This window comes from Schistocerca piceifrons, chromosome 2 (genome assembly GCF_021461385.2).
Source record: "Schistocerca piceifrons isolate TAMUIC-IGC-003096 chromosome 2, iqSchPice1.1, whole genome shotgun sequence".
NCBI lineage: Eukaryota > Metazoa > Arthropoda > Insecta > Orthoptera > Acrididae > Schistocerca > Schistocerca piceifrons.
In genome coordinates, this window is record NC_060139.1 from 403,678,919 (window position 1) to 403,700,522 (window position 21,604).

At 42.2% G+C, this 21,604-nt stretch overlaps 1 protein-coding gene across 1 annotated transcript in view; it reads left to right on the forward strand.

Annotated features, from left to right (window-relative positions):
• Positions 1-21,604, forward strand: part of LOC124776339 (eukaryotic translation initiation factor 3 subunit B) — an 82,778-nt gene that overhangs the window by 3,144 nt on the left and 58,030 nt on the right. The window lies entirely within an intron of this gene.

Below are 21,604 nucleotides of genomic sequence, written 5' to 3' on the forward strand. Positions count from 1 at the left end.
TCTAATGCTTTGTGTGCCTACAGCATTATTGTGCACTGTGGTTTTAATGCACATCAATTGTTACCTCTGTGTTGACCAGTCTGTCTCTATTATATTTAATAGTTCATTTTCAAGTAAATTGATACATTGAAGGACAGTTTATAATTGGTTTTTGTATAAATATGGAAGTAAAAAGTGCAGTCCTGTAAGAGTGCAGTGTTGTAATCCATTGAAGAAGTCAAATCGTTTTATTAGAGGCAGAAAAAAACTGAGAAATGTCACAACATGGATGCCCAAATTATTTCCTCAAATACAAAGTGGTGCCAAGATTTGTTATAAATGTAGTAAAGATGTAACCAAATTGAAAAAGACACCAGAGCCCATCAGTGATGAGTGTTGAAGAATCTTCTGGATCAGAGATAATCATCCGAGACCAAGACCCTGACTTCACTCCAACTTCAGTAGCTGTTAAAACATTTAACACAACACTTCAAGAACTAGGTGAGTCCCCAATTGACAAGAGAAAATTAACATCTAGGCATTACGCCAAATCAAAAGTGAAGAAAATCTCATCAATGACACACACACTTTTCGTTGCTCCTGAAACTTCATCAGATACTGATACTGACGAATCCATTCTAGAAAAACTTAAAAGAAACTTTAAAACTTCTATAAGTAGAACAAAACAACTAATGATTCTTACAAGTTTACCTGAGAAGTGGAGTGTCAGGAAAATGAGGGAATTTAATGCTCCTAATTACATTGTTCGGCAGTCCAAAAAAATTTTGAAAGAGAAAGGATTCATGGAAGGTCCAAACCCAAAACCAGGGAAGTGTTTACCAACAGAAACTGTCAAAACTGTACATTCTTTTTATGAAAATGGTTGTTAGCAGGGCAATGCCAGGTATTAAGGATTGTGTGACAATTGCAGAAACAAGTGGAAATAAATCAGAAATATCAAAATGACTTATTTTGTGTAACCTTGAAGAAGCTTACAAGCATTTTAAAGAAAAGTTTCGTAACATAAAAATAGGTGTCTCTAAATTTGCTGAGTTGAGACCAAAACATTGTGTATTAGCTGGCAGGAGTGGCACACTGTCTGCGTGTGCACAACTCACCAAAACATAAAATTATTGTAGAAAATGCCAAACTAAATACAGTAACAAACAGCGGCTTAAACAATTATAAGCAGTGCATTGCAAAAATGCTTTGCAACCCATCATCAGTTGATTGCAACATGGGAAACTGTGAATACTGCCCAGGAGAAACTGTCATATGTAAAATTTTGAGACACTTTTCATGAAAACTTAATTGAACAAGTTCAGTTCCGACAGTGGGTGTCAGTTGACCGATGAATCTGGAAATTGTTCAGAAAACTTCTGAAGAATTCATACTTATTTTGTAGTAAGATGTCGACTTTGATTCGGCATGACTTCATTGCCAAGCAACAACGAACATTCCTTAACTCCACAAGAGAAAACCTTATGGAATCTGAATTTGTTGTCATATGTGATTTTTCAGAAAATTATAGTATAGTTCTACAGGATGAAGCTCAGAGTTTCCACTGGACAAGACAACAGATTACCATTCATCGTTTTGTTATATATTACAAACAGGAAGACAAAATTGAGCATATGAGCTTTGTCATTGTTTCTGATTGCTTGGAGCACAATACAACTGCGGTTTACACCTTTAAAAAGAAGCTAATTTCATATCTAACAAATAAATTTCAAAAGATTCCAAGAAAGATATACTATTATTCTGACGGTTCTGCCGCTCAGTTTAAAAATTAGAAAAACTTCCTGAACCTTTGCAGTCATGAGGAAGAATTCAACATAAAAGCTGAGTGGCACTTTTCAGCCACAGCACATGGAAAAAGACCTTGTGATGGAGTAGGGGGTTCAGTAAAGAAACTGGCAGCTCGTGCAAGTTTGCAAAGGCCATACCAAAATCAGATCCAAACCGCACGAGATCTATTTGAGTGGGCAGTAGATAATATCACAAATGTTGATTTTGCATATTCCACTCAAGAAGACTATGCTGCTTCAGAGATATTCTTAAAAAGCCATCTGGAAGAGGCATTGACAATCAAAGGAACACAGCAGTTTCACACTTTCATCCCCAACACTACATCAAAATTAATAGTCAAATACTTCTCAGGTGATATGCAGAGTTGGGAGAGGGAAGTAACTACATCACCAGACAAACTGAAGTTACAAGATGTATCAGGCTATGTCACCACTGTATATGGCAGAAACTGGTGGCTTGGGTACATTTTAGAAAAAAACGAAGAACTTGATGATGAAGTGAAAATAACTTTTCTTCATCCATGTGGACCAGCTAAGTCATTGTCTTATCCTGCACATGCAGATGTCCTGTGGGTGTCAGTTGTGGGTGTTCTCACAAAAGTGAATCCATTTACTCCGACAGGGAGAACATACATTCTTAATGAAAGTGATGTAAACCAAACCCAGCCAGCTTTATTAAAATGTAATATGTGAAGTTCAAAGACAATTTATTGGGAAACTGCTTTCAACTCAAAAATTAATTTTTGTCTCAGGTTAGTATTAATGTATATTTTATAGAAAGTTGTTTCAAAATTATTGTTAGTACCTATTGTGTTAAATTTAGCTCTGTACAGATACCTGTTACACAAAAACAAGCATTGCGTATTTAATTTGTTTAATAGTTCCATTTCAAACATCATGGACCAGAACTATTATGTAAATACTTGTACTTATCCATTCTTTATTTCAGTTTGTAGTTAAATGCTCAATTTCTTGTTTTTGTTATATCGGTTAATATACTGTTAGTGAAGTTGTATGAAATTAAATTAAGCAGTCAACTTAATTATAAAATATGCTGATTAGTTTTGGTTTAATAAGGTGATGTTTTGATATTTCTAATATTTTTTTTACTTACCTTTCAGTATATTTTAAAGAAATTCCTGTTTGTTAAAGGTCAGTTTGGTCAAACTAGGGCCGTTAGTGAAAAACAAGAATCCAGAATAATTTTTTTTTTAACAATGAACCCATCATCCCACATTTATATTTTGCCATGTGATTTGCAACAGTATGAAGTAGTTATGGAAATATTTTGAAAATTTTCAATTATGTGCTTTTTCCAAAAAAATTAAATCAAAATATTAATTACCATTTTGAAAAAGGTTATTAATTAGAAGCTATGTTTTGTTGTATATCCCTGGAAAGAGCATGCAAAATGCTGCAAAATGACACCTTTCCCAGTTCTCTAGCCCAATTAGGGCAGCTCCTAGAACAATTTTAAAAAAGTCCGTTCACACATTTTTGGCTGGTCTTTGTAAAGTTTAAATAGCCATATTTCAGGAATGGTTTGAGATAAAAAAAAATTGAAATTTGGTATTTTTTCTTAGTCTCAGTTCCCGCTATAAGTATACCAACTTCCAGCAAAATCAAAGAGGGTTGAGGTAACATAGGTGTGTTGATTTGACATGGAATGACTCGTGAACAAAGATATAAATTTTTGAAAAGAAATAACTCACATTACTCTACAACTGATCTTCTGGCTGTTGCCTATTTAAATGGTTTATTGTTTCATTGTGATAAAATTTGTGACATATTTAGTTAACACTATCACCTAATATTCATTTAGTTTATTTTTAATAATGCAATATTAAACAATAAGAGCTTTCACTTTTGTTTTATGGTAATAAAAATGCCCATTTACGTTTAGGTTTATTGTCAATAAAGAATTAAATTATTGCTGGGTGTGGCATTGTTGTAGTCAGTCTGTTCTGAAACCTCTGTTACAGTGGATGTACATACTTAAAGAGTGTTGAATGTGTTATGTGCTTTGTTCTGTGTGTAATATGTAATTAATTTTGGCAGATTAAGTGTAATGCAATAATATGGTTGAACAGTGCTCTGTGGAACAGATAGCAAGTGAAGTGTGTCACAAAACAGTTTACAGTTAAGTTTCAAAAAAACTTGAAAAAATGTCAATTACTTTGATGAAGTTAGACAAACTTCATTTAAATTTCGAGTAAGTTCTGGAACACCAGTGTGTGGCTATCATGAGAAGAAATATATTCTGAAGTACAACCATATTTTTGGAAGAAAGTGCTGTGGTCCACTTTAAGTTCATAAAAAGTCTGTTACTGAAAGTTTGAGGGAAATAAAACGTACACATTTGCCCTTGTTATGTCAGAGTGAAACAGCTTCTCAAGTGAAACATAATGTGATTCCTAGAAATTCCCTGTGCCCAAATTGTTAACAAAAATATTTGTTGTGAATCCAGAACCAGAATCATGTAGTCTTGTTAATGACATTTATATTTGTAATGTAGAAGGTGTTAGCATACTGGATTTTGCTTGTTCTAAGTTAGACATATCTCCTGCTCTGAAAATAATAAAATTAAGTAGCAGTAAAAGAAAAGCAGCTATTGAAAATAAGGTTCAACAAATTTCAGACAAAATTAGAAGAGACTTGAAGTCGTGCTTTAATAATACAGATACCAACATTATTTCTAAAGAAGAAGGAAAACCTACCACCTGCATTATCTGACACTGAGTATTTGAGCTTAATAAAGAAATTAAAAATTAAATGTTCAGTGACATCTAAAGAGGAAAAAGTTATTTTTAGTTTGCTCCCTGACCCATGGTAAAGAGAAAACATAGTTCATGAATTCAATTTTTCTCATTGTTTGGTTAAACTAACCCAAAAATTAGTGAAAGACCAAGGCATTTTTCCAGTTTTAGGAAAGAAGAAAGGAGTAGCCTAGGTATAAGTGAAGAAACAATTAAAAGATCCAGCAGTTTTTTGAAGATGATGAAAACAGTAAAACGTGCCCAGGTTGCAAAGATTGTTGTTATTGGAATTAAGTAACAAAGCAGAATTGACTAGTGCTGTCAAATTTAAATGAACTTCATGTAGCTTTCAAAAAATCTCATCCTGAATGCAAAATTGGAAGGTCAAAATTTTGTGACCTCCACCCTAAGTGGTGTATTTTGGCTGGATCCTCATGGACACACTCCATATGTGTCTGTTTATAGCATCAAAGTGTCAAACTGATGATTGTGAGTGCAAAACTCAGTGATCTTAATTACAAAGAGTTACTAGATTTAATGGTCTGTGACACTAACAGTTATAACTGCATGATGAGTTTGTGTAATGAATGCCCTGGTAAGGAAACTGTTATTGAATTGTTTCACAAAGATGATGAGGAAATGCCAGACAGTATTACCTTCAAACAGTGGGTCACAACTGACAAGGCAGAAATGATACAGTGGTTAAATCTCAGGAAGAGTACTTGGAATCTTTAATTGATAACTTACAAAAACTCAAGTTACCACTATATTTTAAAAATCCAAAGTAAGTTTTTGAAGGACAAAATAAGCACAACTTCATGAAACTGAATGCATAGTGCTAGCTGATTTTGCAGAAAATTTTACATTTGTGATTCAGGATGCAGTACAAGGTTAGTGTTGGGTCAGTGACCAGGCAACAGTGCATCCATTTATTCTGTACTTTAAAAATGAGAAAGATGAAGTTTGCAGTTCTTCAATTTGCATTCTAATTGACTACTTGGAGCACAACACTTTGGCTGTAATGTGTTTCAAAAGTATATAAGAAAATTTTCCCAAGGTTATGAAGCTGATATAGTTTCAGATGGAAGTGGTAGTCAGTATAAGAACAAGAAGACTTTGGATTGGCGACTGAATGGCACTTTTTTGCATCTTGCCATCGTAAAAATGCAGCGTCGGCCGAAGCGTCTGATCCCACCCGTCGGCTTTGACCCGTGACGTAAGGCTGTTGTGGTGTGTGACGTCACTACGGCGCGGAATTTAGTTTGTGAGAGTGGCGTGTTTGTAGGTGTCATTTTGATGTGATCGGTGGTGCTCTCTGGTGGTGTGTTAGGTGATGTTTTTGGTGTAGTTTCAGTGTGTGGCGTCGTGTGTGAATTTTGGTAAATTGTTTTTTTTATGTCTTTGGTAGGTATGGATATGACGGACAGGGTCAACAGTTTTCAGTTGTCGGCTATGATGGGGGACAGTGCATTGTCTCTGATAAAATATCTTCAACTATTCGGATTTTTAGATGAAGTCGTGAAGTGTTCAGTATGTCGTGAAGAAATGAGGCTTACTTAAAGTTCCGGCGTCTCACACCAGGGACGGCTGTATGTGGAGATGTCGTAAGGATAACAGGTCAAGGGAAGTGTTTGATCCCGATGTGTGGCTGTGAATGTTGGTATTGGTATCGGGAGATGTTTTTGAGCTATATAGGTCAAGGGAAGTGTTAGGTCCTAATTTATGGGATCGAGAGCTGCTGTTGAGCTACATAGGTTAAGGGTAGTGTTCGATTCCAGATGACATTGTGTTTAGTGGTATTTGGGGAGTTTGCGATGTCGGTTTTTTCGTCATTTTGCGTGGTTTTGTATGGGGGTGGGTGTCTAAATTTGTTTGTATTTAGTTTATCCCCACCCAAAAACTCCTATTTCCTGCGTTTGTCCCATTAAGTGTCATTAGGCTTTTTGTGGAATGTGTGTGTGTTTTTTTATGTATTTTTGTCCTCTTATAATGTGTACGTAACGACTTTATATGCGCCATATTGGAATTGTGGTTTATGGTCGCTTCCACCATATTTGTGACGTCATGGGTCAAAGCAGACGGGCGGGATCGGACTCTTCCGTATTTCCAAAATGCATATGATGACGTATGAGGTACAACAAAGCATGAAGTAAAGCCAGCCTACAAAGACCATTGTTTTTGAGCATTTTTACCACCCTGCCGGCCCAAGAATATCACTGAAGAAATCTACCAGTGACAAAGTTTGGATACCAATGAAAATCCCCCTGCGGGTTCGGGGGTAAGAATAGGCCCGCGGTATTCCTGCCTGTCGTAAGAGGCGACTAAAAGGAGTCTCAAACGTTTCGGCCTTCTGTGATGGTCCCCTCTTGGGTTTGACCTCCTTTTTTCTTCCAAATTTCCGTCGTCAGTGCGTGCCATTTGGGGAAGGACACCTTACGTGGTGTTTTTGTATTGGTCCATCATGCTCCACCATCTTGCATGTTACCTATTGTCGTGTGGGGGGGACTACGCCCAACATCTTCTGGGTGGTCTCCTTCTCGCCTTGTGCGCACTCTTCTTCTTAGCGCCTACGACAACTGTGGACCCTTTAAACACCTAAAATCCAGCACGGTAGCCAGTCCGTTGTGGTGGGGTCGTCATGTACCCTCTTGGTGGTAGCCCCCTGACCACGCAGGGATCGCACTACAGATGCCTGAGCTGTTTCCTCCCCATGCATGCCAAGGAGTATGTGCCCATCTTGTCTGGGGCACGGGGACTCCGGGCAACGGGATATCGGCCAGGTACCCGTTGCTTTGGCTGGGTGGCGCCCTTGGGGAGAGCCCTCGTTCGGAGTAGGTGGCATCTGGGCGGATGTGGCGCAATGAAGCGCAATAAATCACATCAAGCTGGTGGTCGCACGGCCACCAGCGTCTCTAAGCGAGGTAGAGTCGACTTCGATGCTGCGCAGTATGACCCTCAGACGTTCCCCTCGTTGGCTGCGCCATGGGAGGGACGCCGATCTAGTGCCAAGCGGGAGCCTTACGTACCGCAATACCTTGTCTGCAGCAGGACTGATGGTGACTCCTTTCTTCCGACGAAGCCTATGTTTTTTGTGGAACACCTGGAGGATAAGTTTGGGGAAGTGGCGGGGTTGTCAAAAATGAGGAATGGGTCCATCCTCCTCAAGACGTCCTCCCCAGCCCAGTCACGAGCGTTGCTCTTGTGTGATAAGCTGGGTGACGTCCCTGTTACCGTCACTCCCCACAGTAGCTTAAATATGGTCCAGGGGATTATTTACCATCGTGACCTCTTGTTGCAATCCGATGACGAGCTGAGAGCCGACTTGGAACGACGTGGTGTGCATTTTGTCCGTCGCGTCCATCGAGGACCCAAGACAAACAGGGTGGCCACCGGTGCCTTTATCTTGGCCTTTGAGGGTGATGTCTTGCCCGAGAAGGTCAAGGTGATGGTTTACCGTTGCGACGTCAAGCCATACGTGCCTCCCCCGATGCGGTGCTTCCAGTGCTGGAAGTTTGGGCATATGTCCTCCCGTTGCCCATCCAGCGCTACATGTCGAGATTGCGGACGCCCCTCTCATCCTGATTCTCCATGTGCACCTCCGCCTGTATGTGTTAACTGTGGGGAGCACCACTCTCCATGCTCGCCGGATTGCCCCGTTCTTCATAAGGAGCGGAAGATCATGGAATTTAAGACCCTGGACCGGCTTACTTATCGAGAGGCTAAACAGAAATATGAAAGGTTGTATCCTGCTTCCCTTCGAACATCTTATGCTGCAGCCACGTTATCGTCGCCCGCACGAGCGACGGTTGTCGCTTCATCTGTGCCGCCTTCAGTGGGCCCTCGGGGCCATGTATCTCTGTCTGCCCCCCTCGTGCCTGGGGGCAAGCCTTCCTCTCTTGCCCCCTTAGCAGTTGGGGACAAACCCTCTTCTGTCGCTCCCCCCAAGCTTACTTCGGGAGTGACATCTGCTCCACAACCGGGAGGCTCGATTCCTCCCCCTCCTTCTCCGGCGGCGTTGCCTCCGCCGGTTCCTCTCTCGCGAAAGGGGTCCCTCGGGGCTGTCCCTTCCTCCGTTTCTTCTCCTTCCCAGCCAGATGTCAGCCAGTGGCTGAAGGTTCCGCCACCTGCTGGTCGTAGGGCTTCTGCGTCGTCGTCAGCCTCCGACGCTCCTTCAGAGAAGCTCTCCCAGCCCTCTCACCCTAAGGGCAGACGCGAGAAGAAGGAACGGAATGTGTCCAAGAAGAAGGACGTTCCGGCGGTTTCAGCACCGCCTGCAGTACATAGTCCTGGCTCCGGGGATGAGGTGGAGATCCTCGCCTCTGCCGCGGATCTCGCCCTCACGGAACCCTTGGGGGCCTCTCCTATGGACTCGGCTGACTCTCCCCTAGTGGCGGCGGTTGGCTCTGAAGCGCTGTCTGCTTCTTAGTCGCCTTCACACCCTCCCAGTCCCTTCCTGCTTCCATTCTCCAATGGAACTGCGGCGGTTATTTCCGCCACCTGCCAGAGCTCCGGATGCTTCTGAGTGATTCCCCTGTTCTCTGCATTGCTCTGCAGGAAACTTGGTTTCCTGCACTGCGGACCCCCGCCCTTCGCGGTTATCGGGGATACTATAAGAACCGTGCTGCCTGTCAACGAGCGTCAGGTGGGGTTTGCCTCTTTGTTCACCACTCTGTCTGTAGCTCGCCAGTACCCCTTCAGACGCCTTTAGAGGCAGTTGCTGCCAGGGTTGAGCTCTCGCCGGCTATTACTGTTTGCTCTGTTTACATTCCTCCGGATGGGGAGCTCCCCCGCCATGTCTTGGCTGCGCTGCTGGCTCAACTCCCACCACCATTGCTGCTTCTGGGCGATTTGAATGCCCACAATCCTCTGTGGGGTGGGACTGTCTCCGATGATCGCGGTCGGACCGTGGAGCATGTGTTGTCTCAGCTCGACCTTAGCCTCTTGAACACCGGTGCTCCCACGCATTTCAGTGTGGCCCATGGCTCGTTCTCGGCCATCGATCTCTCTATTTGCAGCCCTGGACTTGTCCCATCCCTCCACTGGAGGGTGCATCCTGACCTGTGTGGCAGTGACCATTTTCCCATCTATTTGTCACTGCCACAGTGTCATTCTTCTGGGCGCTTGCCCCGCTGGGCTCTCCACAGGGCTGACTGGCCAGCTTTTACTTCCGCTGTAACCATTGCGTCTCCCCCACAGGGTGACATTGACGAGGTGGTCCGTGTTTTCACCACGTCCATCATTTCGGCGGCCGAGGCTGCCATCCCCCGTTCCTCTGGCCTCCCTCGGCGGAAGGCTGTCCCCTGGTGGTCGCCGGAGATTGCTGAGGCTATTCGCGACCGTAGGCGGGGTCTCCAGCGTCATAGGCGGCACCCGTCTCTGGAGACCCTCATCGCCTTTAAGAGGCTCCGTGCCTTCGCCCGTCGTCTTATTGCACGGCGTAAGCAGGAGTGCTGGGAGAGGTACGTCTCCTCCCTGGGCTCCCGTGTCTCGTCCTCGCACGTGTGGTCCCGGATCCGGCGGATTTATGGCTCCCAGACCCCTATGGGTGTCCCTGGGCTCTCCTTGGACGGCGCTGTCTGCACGGACGCTGCCGCCATTGCTGAACGGCTAGCCGCGCACTTTGCTCAGAGCTCTGCGACTGCATCCTATCCCCCTGCCTTTCGCTCTCTAAAGGAGCGAGCCGAGCGGACGCCGTTCTCATTCCACACGCGTCGTTCTGAAACATACAATGCTCCTTTCAGCGAGAGGGAATTCCTCGCCGCCCTCGCCGATTGCCCTGATACAGCACCAGGCCCAGACAGCATCCACGCGCAGATGCTGAAGCATCTCTCCAGGGACTGCCAGAGACACATTCTCGCGATATTTAATCGCATTTGGAGCGAAGGCGTGTTCCCGTCGCAATGGCGGGAGGGCGTTATTGTCCCCATCTTGAAACCCGGTGCGGACCCACTGGCGGTGGACAGCTATCGTCCCATTACCCTCACCAACGTTTTGTGCAAATTGCTCGAACGTATGGTGGGGCGGCGTTTGTGTTGGGTCCTTGAGTCGCGCGGTCTCCTCGCTCGATCCCAGGGTGGCTTCCGTCGGGGCCGGTCTGCAGTGGACAATTTGGTGCGGCTGGAATCTGCTGTCCGTACGGCTTTTGCCCGACGTCAGCATCTTGTTGCTGTATTTTTCGATCTGCGGAAGGCGTATGACACCACATGGAGGCATCACATCCTCGCCACGTTGTATGAGTGGGGTCTTTGTGGTCGGCTCCCGGCTTTTATTCAAACCTTTCTATTGCACCGCTCTTTCCGGGTGCAAGTCGGTGCCGTCTCTAGTTCTTCTTATACACAAGAAAATGGGGTCCCACAGGGCTCGGTGTTGAGTGTGTCCTTATTCCTAGTGGCCATTAATGGTCTGGCTGCAGCAGTGGGGTCGTCGGTGTCTCCTTCTTTGTATGCCGACGACTTCTGCATCTCATTTAGCTCCACGACTACGGGAGTCGCCGAACGCAGGTTGCAAGTCGCCGTTCGCAAGGCAGCATCATGGGCTCTGGCTCATGGTTTTCAGTTCTCTGCTGCCAAGACTCGGGTTATGCACTTCTGCAGGCGTCGGACGGTCCACCCTCACCCTGACCTTTACCTTGACGGCCACCTGCTTGAAGTGGTGGACACTTGCCGCTTCTTGGGACTCGTGTTTGATGCCCGGCTCACATGGGTTCCTCATGTTACTCGGCTGAAGCAAAAATGCTGGCGGCACCTCAACGCCCTCCGCTGCCTTAGCCACACGTCTTGGGGTGCGGATCGCTGCACGCTGCTGCGATTGTACAGAGCCCTTGTGCAGTCTCGGCTTGATTATGGGAGCCTGGCTTATGGGTCTGCATCACCCTCAGTGTTGCAGTTGTTAGACCCCATACACCACTGTGGGGTCCGGCTTGCAACTGGCGCTTTTCGAACGAGCCCCGTGGATAGTCTACTGGTGGAGGCCGGGGTTCCACCGCTGCGGATTCGCCGTCATCGTCTGCTCGCCGACTATGCTGTCCACGTACATTGCTCGCCAGGCCATCCCAATCGTCGCTTGCTTTTCCCTGCCATGGTCCTCCATCTGCCCGAACTGCGACCTAGGTCTGGGCTTTCCGTCGCTGTCCGCGTTCAGTCCCTGCTGTCGGAATTGGGTTCATTCCCTCTTCCGCCTCCCTTCCGGGTCCGTGCACCTACGCCTCCCTGGTGTTTGTCCCGGCCGTCCGTCCGTCTGGACTTGGCACAGGGACCCAAGGACTCGGTTCCGCCTGTGGCCCTCCGTCGCCGTTTTCTTGCGCTCCTCGCCTCATTTCCGGGCTGTGAGCCTGTCTACACTGATGGTTCCCTGGTTGATGGTCGCACTGCCTACGCTTTTGCTCACGCTGCCCATGTTGAACAGCGCTCCTTGCCAGCTGGCTGTAGTGTTTTTACTGCAGAGCTGGTGGCCATCTTGCGCGCTCTTGAGCATATGCTTTCCTGCTCAGGTGCGTCCATCGTCATCTGCAGTGACTCCCTGAGCAGCCTCCAGGCCATCGACCGCTGCTATCCCTCTTCTCCTCTGGTGTCCTCTATTCGGGAGTCTGTTTCCACCATTACCCACTCTGGTCGTTTGGTGGTTTTTGTTTGGACGCCAGGTCACGTTGGCATCCCAGGGAACGAACGTGTTGACAGGCTGGCCAAAGGGGCGATAGACGCCCCAGCTTTGGAGATCGGCCTTACGGCTCGCGACCAGCAGCTGGTGTTGCGCCGTAAGGTGCTTGGGGTGTGGTCTGTTGAGTGGCGTGGCATGACAGCCCCGAATAAACTGCGGGCTGTCAAGGAGACGACCGCTGTGTGGCGTTCCTCCCTGCGGGCTTCTCGCAGGGACTCAGTGGTCCTGTGTCGGCTGCGCATCGGCCATACATACCTGACGCACGGCCATCTGTTGCGTCAGGAGGATCCCCCCCTGTGTCAGTGTGGGTCCCGGCTGACGGTCGGCCACATTTTGCTGGAGTGTCCTCGACTGCGCACACTCCGGCATTCTTTTAATCTCCCGGGCACTTTGGCTCTGGTTTTATCCGATGATGCCTCCATGGCTGATGACGTTTTAAATTTTATCCGTGGTAGTCCATTTTATGGTTCGATTTAGGGAGGTCCTGCACCTTTCCCTTTCTGTGTCTTTTGTCCTTGTGTCTGTTGCTGTTCTGGTGTGCCGTGCGATGGTTGACTCTTTCCCATTTTTGTTCTCGTGGTCAGTCAACCAGTCTCCGGCCATCTTCCTTTCTTCTGTTTCTTCTGTTTCTTTCTGTCTGGTGTTCCTCTGTCCTGTTCTTGTCTGTAGTGTTTGTTGCTGCATTTGTGTTCTTTTAGCGCCTGGGGGGACGTCTCCTCCCCCTTTGGTTTTTACCTGCTCTGTTGCTTTTCGTCTTGCCTGATTTTGGAATGGGGGACTGATGACCTTCGCTGTTTAGTCCCCCTTAAACATCCCAACAACCACCACCACCAATGAAAAATGTTTTAAGGAAACTTTCAGTGCTTGAACTTACCACACCAACTGGGAGGTCTTATTCTTTATCAGAGAAGCTGTCTGAAGAAATAAGTGTTCTTAACATTCACCACCAGGTTTAGGAACAGTCGCATCTCAAAGGATTTTAATTGAAAATATTTATTTTAAGTAAGTCAAAATAATATAAATGTTAATTTCAGTAATGTTTCCATTTTTTGTATATAATTCAGTATCTTACTTCAATAATTGATTATATTCCACCAATATCACACATGAATAGGCAACAGCTATAGGATCAGTTGTAGAGTAATGTGAATTATCTCCTCATTTTCACAAATTCATATCTTTGTTCGCAGTCAGATATCAATGTTGAAATTTTTATAGGACATTGCGATCATATAGGAGTACAAATTATACAAAAATCATATTTTTATATTCAGTCCCACCTGAGATAACTAACCCCAAACTTCTCAAAAAATGAGAATTTTCAACTTTCAAAAACTCATAAAAAATTACGGAAACATTTGTAAGTGTTGTTGCTCTATATGAGGCTAGTAGTGTATGATATCTAACTAGAGGAAAAAATACTCTCATAAATCACTCTTTGTTTGTTATCTTTGGGCCCAAAAAGTGGATGTTTAAAATTGGATACCAAACTTTGGAGGTCATTTTGACTGGTTATTTTTGAATTTAGGGAATTTTGTGTAATAGACAATGTTGTAGAAGACACTTTTCAGAAAACAATCATGTCAATTGCAATGTTGTAACTTAACCCAGTGCAGAGATATTCGTATTTTTACTAACATTTGTAAACTGAAACATCATTGCGCACTTACAAATGGCCACCATTCAGTAAAGGTGAAAGGTAAATTTTAAAAAAAAGTTTTGAGCTTCTCAATTATAGGATAATCTCATAAAAAATTAAAATATTTAAAAATGGTCAAGCAACCAACTTCATTTGGATTGACCCGCACTGGTTTATTAATATCAGCGAAGCTATGTAATGCAACTGTTCACAATGCAAAACTTTTAACACTCTTGCTTATTTAATATCTTACACTCATATTTTTACACAGCTGTCTTAGTTGCGCAGCAAGTAATGATTTTGTTAATAAATCTGCAAACTGATTTTCTAGATCTACTCTTGAAATGGTAGTTTCACTAGCTGTAACTAATTATCAAACAAAGAACTGTCAGAGACGAATGCTTTGTTCATCGGTGATATTCACAATTCTGTGTGTGTCGAACAGCAGCTTCATTGTCCACTTGTGTGCAGGCTTTCCAATCTCTTAGCTTGAAAAGCTCAGTTAAAAGTATCTTCACCCAGACTGTTTCTTGTGCTGCTTCACTAGCCGCTACGACTTTAGCTTCTGTAGTAGAAATTGCAATTGAAGTTTGTCGCCGACACATCGATCTAACGGATGCACCGAAGTACAGGCAGAGATCATCCAGTCCCTAGATCACCTCCATGATCGGCGTCACTATAACATTCAAAAATGCATTTGTCATCATCACTTTTGTAAATAAGTCCATAGTTATATGTGCATCTCAAATAGCAAAAAATTCTTTTTACCGTAATTACGTCATGTTCTGTTGGATTTTCAAGACTTCTAGATACTATTACAACAGCATGTTCTATGTCTGGTCTTGTCCCACACATCAGGTACATCAAGGATCCAACTGCTCTTCTGTAAGGATATTTGGTGTTGATAGGGTTCTCTTCCATGCCATCATCCTTGATAATTGGAGTTGTTACAGCTCTACAATCACTCATTCCAAAGCGCTCCAAAATGTTGTTGGTATAGTGACTTTTGACTTCAATGAACCCTTCTTTTCTGTCATTTTCCAGGCCCAAGACATATGATGCTGGCTTTGATTTTATTTTGAATCCTCTTTCAATATCTTCAGTAAAATCATTAAGCTCACTATAATTGTTTGCCATAGTCAATCTGCCATCAACATAGAGTACAAAGAAACTCTTGTAAGAACCATTCTGTCTTATAAAGAGGCAAAGATCAGCTTCACTTCTCTCAAATCCTAATCCTATTGCATAATTAGTGAATCTCTCATTCCATTCCTTATCAGGTTGTCATAAATATAATTTCCTCCAGGTCACCGCAAAGAAAGTTAGTAGTCACATATATTTGTGTAGTGTTCATCTTCTTGTTGTCTGCAACACTGAGCAAATGTTCGAATAGTTGACATCTTTGCCATAGGGCTGAAAGTTCGTTCATAATCAATCCCTTTCTTTTGAGAAAATCCGTTCCTAACCAATCTTGCTTTGAATCTGTCCACTGATACATCAGAATTAGTCTTCAGTTTATAGATCCACTAACATGGAATTACTCTCTTCCAAAGTCAGTTTTTTTGCTGCCATTTCTCGATCCATTGCTGCTTTTCAGTCACCTCGTCGACTTGAATTTATGGCTTCATAATAAAATTCTTTTTCTTCAGAGGTCATTCATTAATTGCATTACATAGTCGGTCTTTTTGGACATTTGTAGCGTTAAACATTCTTGCAGTTGTGGCATAATTCTTCCATCATCTGATTGTTCTAATCTCTCTTCAGTTTCGTCCTGTAAATCGTCATAATTATTGAATTAATTTTCTCCTGGACTACTAAATTTCACTTTTATCTTAATTTCATCTGATGACTCTTGAGACCCCGAATGGGGGGTTCATAATTTTATCTTCAAAAATAACAGCTTGTGATTTCATTAACTGACTATTTTCTTCACAACAGATAGGATAAGTCATCAGACATAGCCAGTCAGAATCCCTTTTACTGCTTTTCGATAAATTTTCCCCCTTAATTGTTTTGGAATGTGAGCATAATGCTTAGACCCTATTATACATAGGTGCTTCATGCCAGGCTTCTTTCGATACCATATTTCATATGTGGAGAAGGTCCCATTTGATTCATGTGATTCATGATGGATGTACCAGAATGTATCATTTCAGCCCAAAACAACTGAAGAATGTTTCCATGAGCATCATAGCCCTGGTTGCTTCAACAAGATTATGATTTTCTCTTTCACAACATCCATTTTGCTGTGGCGTGTATTGCATAATAAAGTTGTGGATTATGCCCTCCTGTGATTGTCCTCTGTTATCACTTAAAAGGTTTTTAATTGTATGTGCAGCAGTGTTTGTTTCAGTTATAAACTGTCTTAGTTTTCCTTGATGAAGTAAACAGCTTGAAACTTACTGTAATCACCACGAAGTAGCAATACCCAGAATTAGACTTTCCAAAAGGACTACTTACATCCATGTGAATCAACTCTCCTGGATCAGAAGCTCTCTTACATGGGCCAAATAGAAGCAAATATGCTTTATCATAAATACAGCCTTCACAGAGCTCGAGAGTCCAATCCCAGGTTTAAGCCCAAGACCTTGGAGATTAACATCTTGACATGTCGCTTACTTTGATGTGCAAAACTTTCATGGTACTATTGTAGTGCATTTTCTCAACTGGTTTCATTTACTTCAGCAGGAATGCTTCCCATTAATTCAAACAGTCTCCCATAATGGTCATGATAGCCAACTAGTTTTGTAACTTCGCCAATTTTAAAATAACACCTTTCTGTTGTGGATGAAAATGTAGTTTTTGGATTTTTTCTTGTGCTGCTAAGACTGAAAACAGGATCTTTTTAATTTTTAGTATGTACTGTACATCACTCAATGATTTTGTGCCAGGTTCCATTCACTGCTGATTCCATTTCTTGTGTGCCCTTGCAAAGAGACTCGACAGTATCACCAACTGCTGATGTAACTGTAGGTGTCATAGAAAATGGTTCAAATGTCTTGTAAAAATTGTCAGTATTTGTGATCTGACTTGTTGCACCATTATCTACAAACCAGCTACCAGTGTCACACTCAGATGACATGACAACAACAAATGTTTCAGCAAAAAGAACCATATTTGAAGTTTCAGCAGCTCCCAACACATCACTTTTGAGACTTCTGTGGTTGACCATCCGCAATTCACTTTCGGCATTTCCTGATCATGCGATTTGTCTTCTTAAAGTAACGACAGACAACTTTCTATTTCCACTGTGGTTGTTTAGAAGACTGTTTCACTGAGTTACTAATAAGAGCCTCGTGAGATGTAGAATCTTATTAACTTGACAAAGTTTTCTCATAATCACATATTTGAGTTGTCAAGTTATCAACAGTCCTGCCACTTTTTGACATAAGAATCCAGCTTGATTTAAATGAAAAATACTGGTCTGTTAGTGTGCCTAAAATTTTACAGATTAAAAATGAAATGCGTAATTATGGATTATTTTCTGCATCTGTGGCTATTTTTTGTTTCAAAGCATTCCAAATGTTTTTCAGCTTTGATATGAGGTGCTACATCATTCCTAGAATGTTTCACATATCCAAAAAATCGTAAAGGTCAAAGTTTATCTTCAGGAACACTGTCAAATAATTTATGCAATTCTGCCCATACTTCTTGAGATGTAAGGTGCACTATTTTCTGCTGTGTTTCCTCTGTCATATCCAATCAGTACAGTTAAAGCATTGCTGTCAGCTTTAAGGTAATTATTTAGTGTGCTCTTATATGTGGCTTTTACTTGAGCAGTAGCAATTTCCGCAGGTTCTATGCGTTTAAGTAACCTACTTTCAATAACATCGAGCACTACAGGTACACCATGTAGACAGGCGTTTGCTTTGTACTTCCATGTATTCCAGTTTGATTAGCATTCCAGTAAACCAATGCATATTACTCTTGTCGAACTTAACTTCAAAAGTTACACAGACTTACGAAAGTTGCAGTACATGAATTACTGAATTTACACTTCAGTTTGAAACAAAACTTGACAACTTGTGTTTCCTCAATTCCTTTAAGTAATTACGCAGTAGCCCACCTGGGCCCACAACCTGTTTGGTTATTTAGGAATGACAACTTTTTTGTAGATTAAAAAAAGGGCAACTGGTTTATTAGACGTTCACAGAATAATGCTGAACAACAATAATAACGTCCATTGCGGCAGAGAATGCAAAACGGTCCATGTCTGGTAAAACAGAAATATGTAAATGTCAGTAAAGTTTTTAAATAAAACTGTTCACAACAAAAAACTTTAACAATATCAACAGGTTTGAAATTTCCCAGATTTTAGCACATGTGATTCTTGGATGACGTGCCGGATAAGAAGTCCGTGTCAGTTAATTTTAACACACAAGTTTTTGCCAATCTGTTTGTGTTACTTTTTGCCATGGTATACTGTTTCAAAGGCTTGAAATATAGTTCCCAAAATCCTTGCACAATATTTTGGAAAATGAAAATCAAATCGCAAACTGGTTTTCACTTTTGTTGATATGAGTGAATAGATTTTTCTGTCAGTCATATAGACCCACCAGTTTTTCAAGTGTCAGTTGTTTTACATTAATTGTTTCTCCATATCAGCTGTTCCAATTTAGTCAACACAGTGGCAACATCATTGTTTATAAGTTAGATTATCAGTAACGTTGTATATTTTTAACACAGCATGCTGGTATCCTTGTGAACAGTGAATTTGTATGTTACAGAAGGAAGTCGTTCAAGAACTGTTTAATAATCTTATCCGTGCCAATTAACTCATTTGAAATTGTTTCATCACATCCATATAGAGCAAGATCATTGTGTAATAAAGTATGAAATGGTTACTGGTTGAAGGTTATTGTGTTCCTGCAGTTCAGAGCCTTGAAATGGCTGGAAATCTTTCATATGAGCAGACAGACATTCTGATTTCAATGTGATGAATTAGCAAATGTTAAATCACCAGTTTTGTTGTGAACTTATTTATTCAGGAAATAGATCTACATTTCTGAAACCCCTGCCATCTAATAAACATATAATATTGCTTTTCAATTAAATCAAGCAAATCAGTGACTTCAAAAGTCTTGCGTCATGCCCCACAGACATCTTTCACGTTAACCAGCATTTTAAAAAGTAGCAACCTGACAGCCTAAAAATAATATATACAAATCATGGTAGTTTATATTGATTGTAAGATCCAAAGTCTAACATCTAAAACCATATTTCCAGAATCACTAAAGGAAAGTAGTGAAGAATACAGTGCAACATATCTTTGGTCAGTGATTCAATCAACAAGGCAACCATTCACAGCATTTTGTGACCATAATGCTATCAGTAACGTTGTGAACCGCAGATATTGACGAGGTGTGGTGACTTCTGCGCCTCTGATACTCATAACCATAAAGTAGGTGGAACCACAATGGAGGGGTATCTGTAGAGAGGCCATACAAACGTGGTTTATGAAGGGGGCACAGGGGAACGACCTGGATGATTGACTGGTCCGGATTTCTAACATCAACCAGTGTGTCCTTGCTGTGCTGGTACTTGAGAGATGGGAAGCAAGAAGACACTATAGCTGTTAAATTTTTCCTAAGGGCATGGTGTTCTAGTGTATAGTTTAATGATGGCACCCTCTTGAATAAAACATTATGCAGGTAAATTAGTCCCGTATTCTGATCTGACCATGGACAGCTCAGTGTTGTCATCAGGAAAAACAAAACTGGTATTGCATGCATCAGAGCAGGAAATGTTAGATCCCTTAATTGGATAGAGGCCCAGTGGAGCTACATGATTTGCAGTGGTTGGGGAGACATTCACGGCTGTCACACCTAAAATGTTGCAGCGAGCTTCCACTTGTTTGGGCCATTTAAAGGATGCCATTCATAGAAGACATTTTGAGGGCAATGAGGTGATTACACAGTGAAGCATTGGCTCCACCACCAGGACAAGGATTGGTACCGACAGGGCATACATGCCCTTTTTTGCGCTGGGGGAAGGCTATAGAACTGGATGGAGGTTACATGGAAAAAATAGGGTGTGTAGATACACACACACACACACACACACACACACACACACACACACATTAATACAGGTATAAGCCAACTAGCTCTGCAGATGAAGCAGAGATCAAGAGGATGTGTGATGCGATAAAAGCAATTATTCAGATAGTTAAAGGGAAAGAAAAATTTTATTGTGATGGGAGACTATAATTCAATAATGTGGAGGGGGGGGGGGGGGGGGGGGAAGACTGAAAGTAAAACCACCTGGTGGAATTTAGCTCAGGGCATAATTTAATCAACATTTACACTTCGATCAAGACTTGTGAAAGATCGTATCTGTGGAAGAGACCTAGGGGCATTGATTGGTTTCAGAATTACATAAGTAATGATAGGACAGAAATTTTAAAACCATATTTCAAACTTTAACATGTTTGCAGTGGCAGATGTGAACTCTGACCATAATTTATTAGTTATGAATTGCCGATTGAAACTGAGGAAATTGCAAAAAGACAAGGAATGAAGGTGATGAGACTGGGATAAGAAACATATTGAGAATTTAATAGGGCGCATTAGGCAACAATTGACTGAAACATGATAAAGGAATACAGAAGCAGCCAAACGAGGTAAAAGGGAATACAGACATCTAAAAAAATTAGGTTCACAGAAACTGTAAAAAGGTTATCAGGAATGGCTAGAGGACAAGTGTAAGTAAGTAGAAACATGTATAACAAGGGGAAAGACATATGGTGCCTATAGCAAAATTAGAGAAATGTTTGGAAAAGTAGGAGCAGCTGCATGAATATCAAGCACTTGGATGGCAAGTCTGTACTAAGCAAAGTAGGTGAATGAGGAGGAAGTATATAGATAGGGTGTATACGGGGATAAGGGAAAAAAATTCCCGGATTTCTCCCGGATATCCCGTTTAAAAAATATGCTTTTTCCCGGGCAAAAATACACTTTTTTTGTTCTAAGTGACAGTAGGTTTTCCGTAGATTTTCCCTCGGAACTGTAAAACTTATCAATCCTTTGAATGGTTAACGTTTTATACAATCTCATAGAACTTCCCGGAAAAAAAAAGAAAAGGCGGGGCAAAGAAGTTTTGGAAAGACCTTTGATTTGCAGCAAAATATACGTTGCATATTTTCGTATTACGAAAGTATAAATGCGAATTGCACCAAACACAGGACGTTAGTTTCCGGAGCGTTGAAACCGAGGTTCCGATGTTCTTTTGTAAGCGAGTCATATCTCAAGCCACGAGATCTCGTCAGCCGATGACAGCAGCTATTCAGAGCCTATGACACGTGTTATAGTCAGCCAATAGCAAGATCACTGGTTACATAGCGCGAACACTCAAGAGGAAAAGTTAACAGTTTACATCAATGTACACAGTACCGTATATCTACAAGAAAAGCTAAGCTTTCACATATAATGTTAGTCTCTAAGATTAACACGCTACAACAGAACCTAAGCTTTCACAGGTAATATTGAACTTTTTTTGCGTGTGTTGCACTTTGACACATCACATAAATGTGCCAGAAAAATTTAAAATTATGACATAAATGTCTTGAACGCTCTGTGATTTGGATATCCATCCGACTTTCTCACACGTAACACAATTCATCTTGCGTAAAAAGAAATTTACTTTGAAAGTAACGCTTTTCTAACTACCATTCGTAATACTAACCGGAGACTGTTAGAAATAGGTTTGAATTACCAGTTGCCAGAGAGCGCCAGAAAACAGGCATTATTGTGCGTGTGCAACTGCAG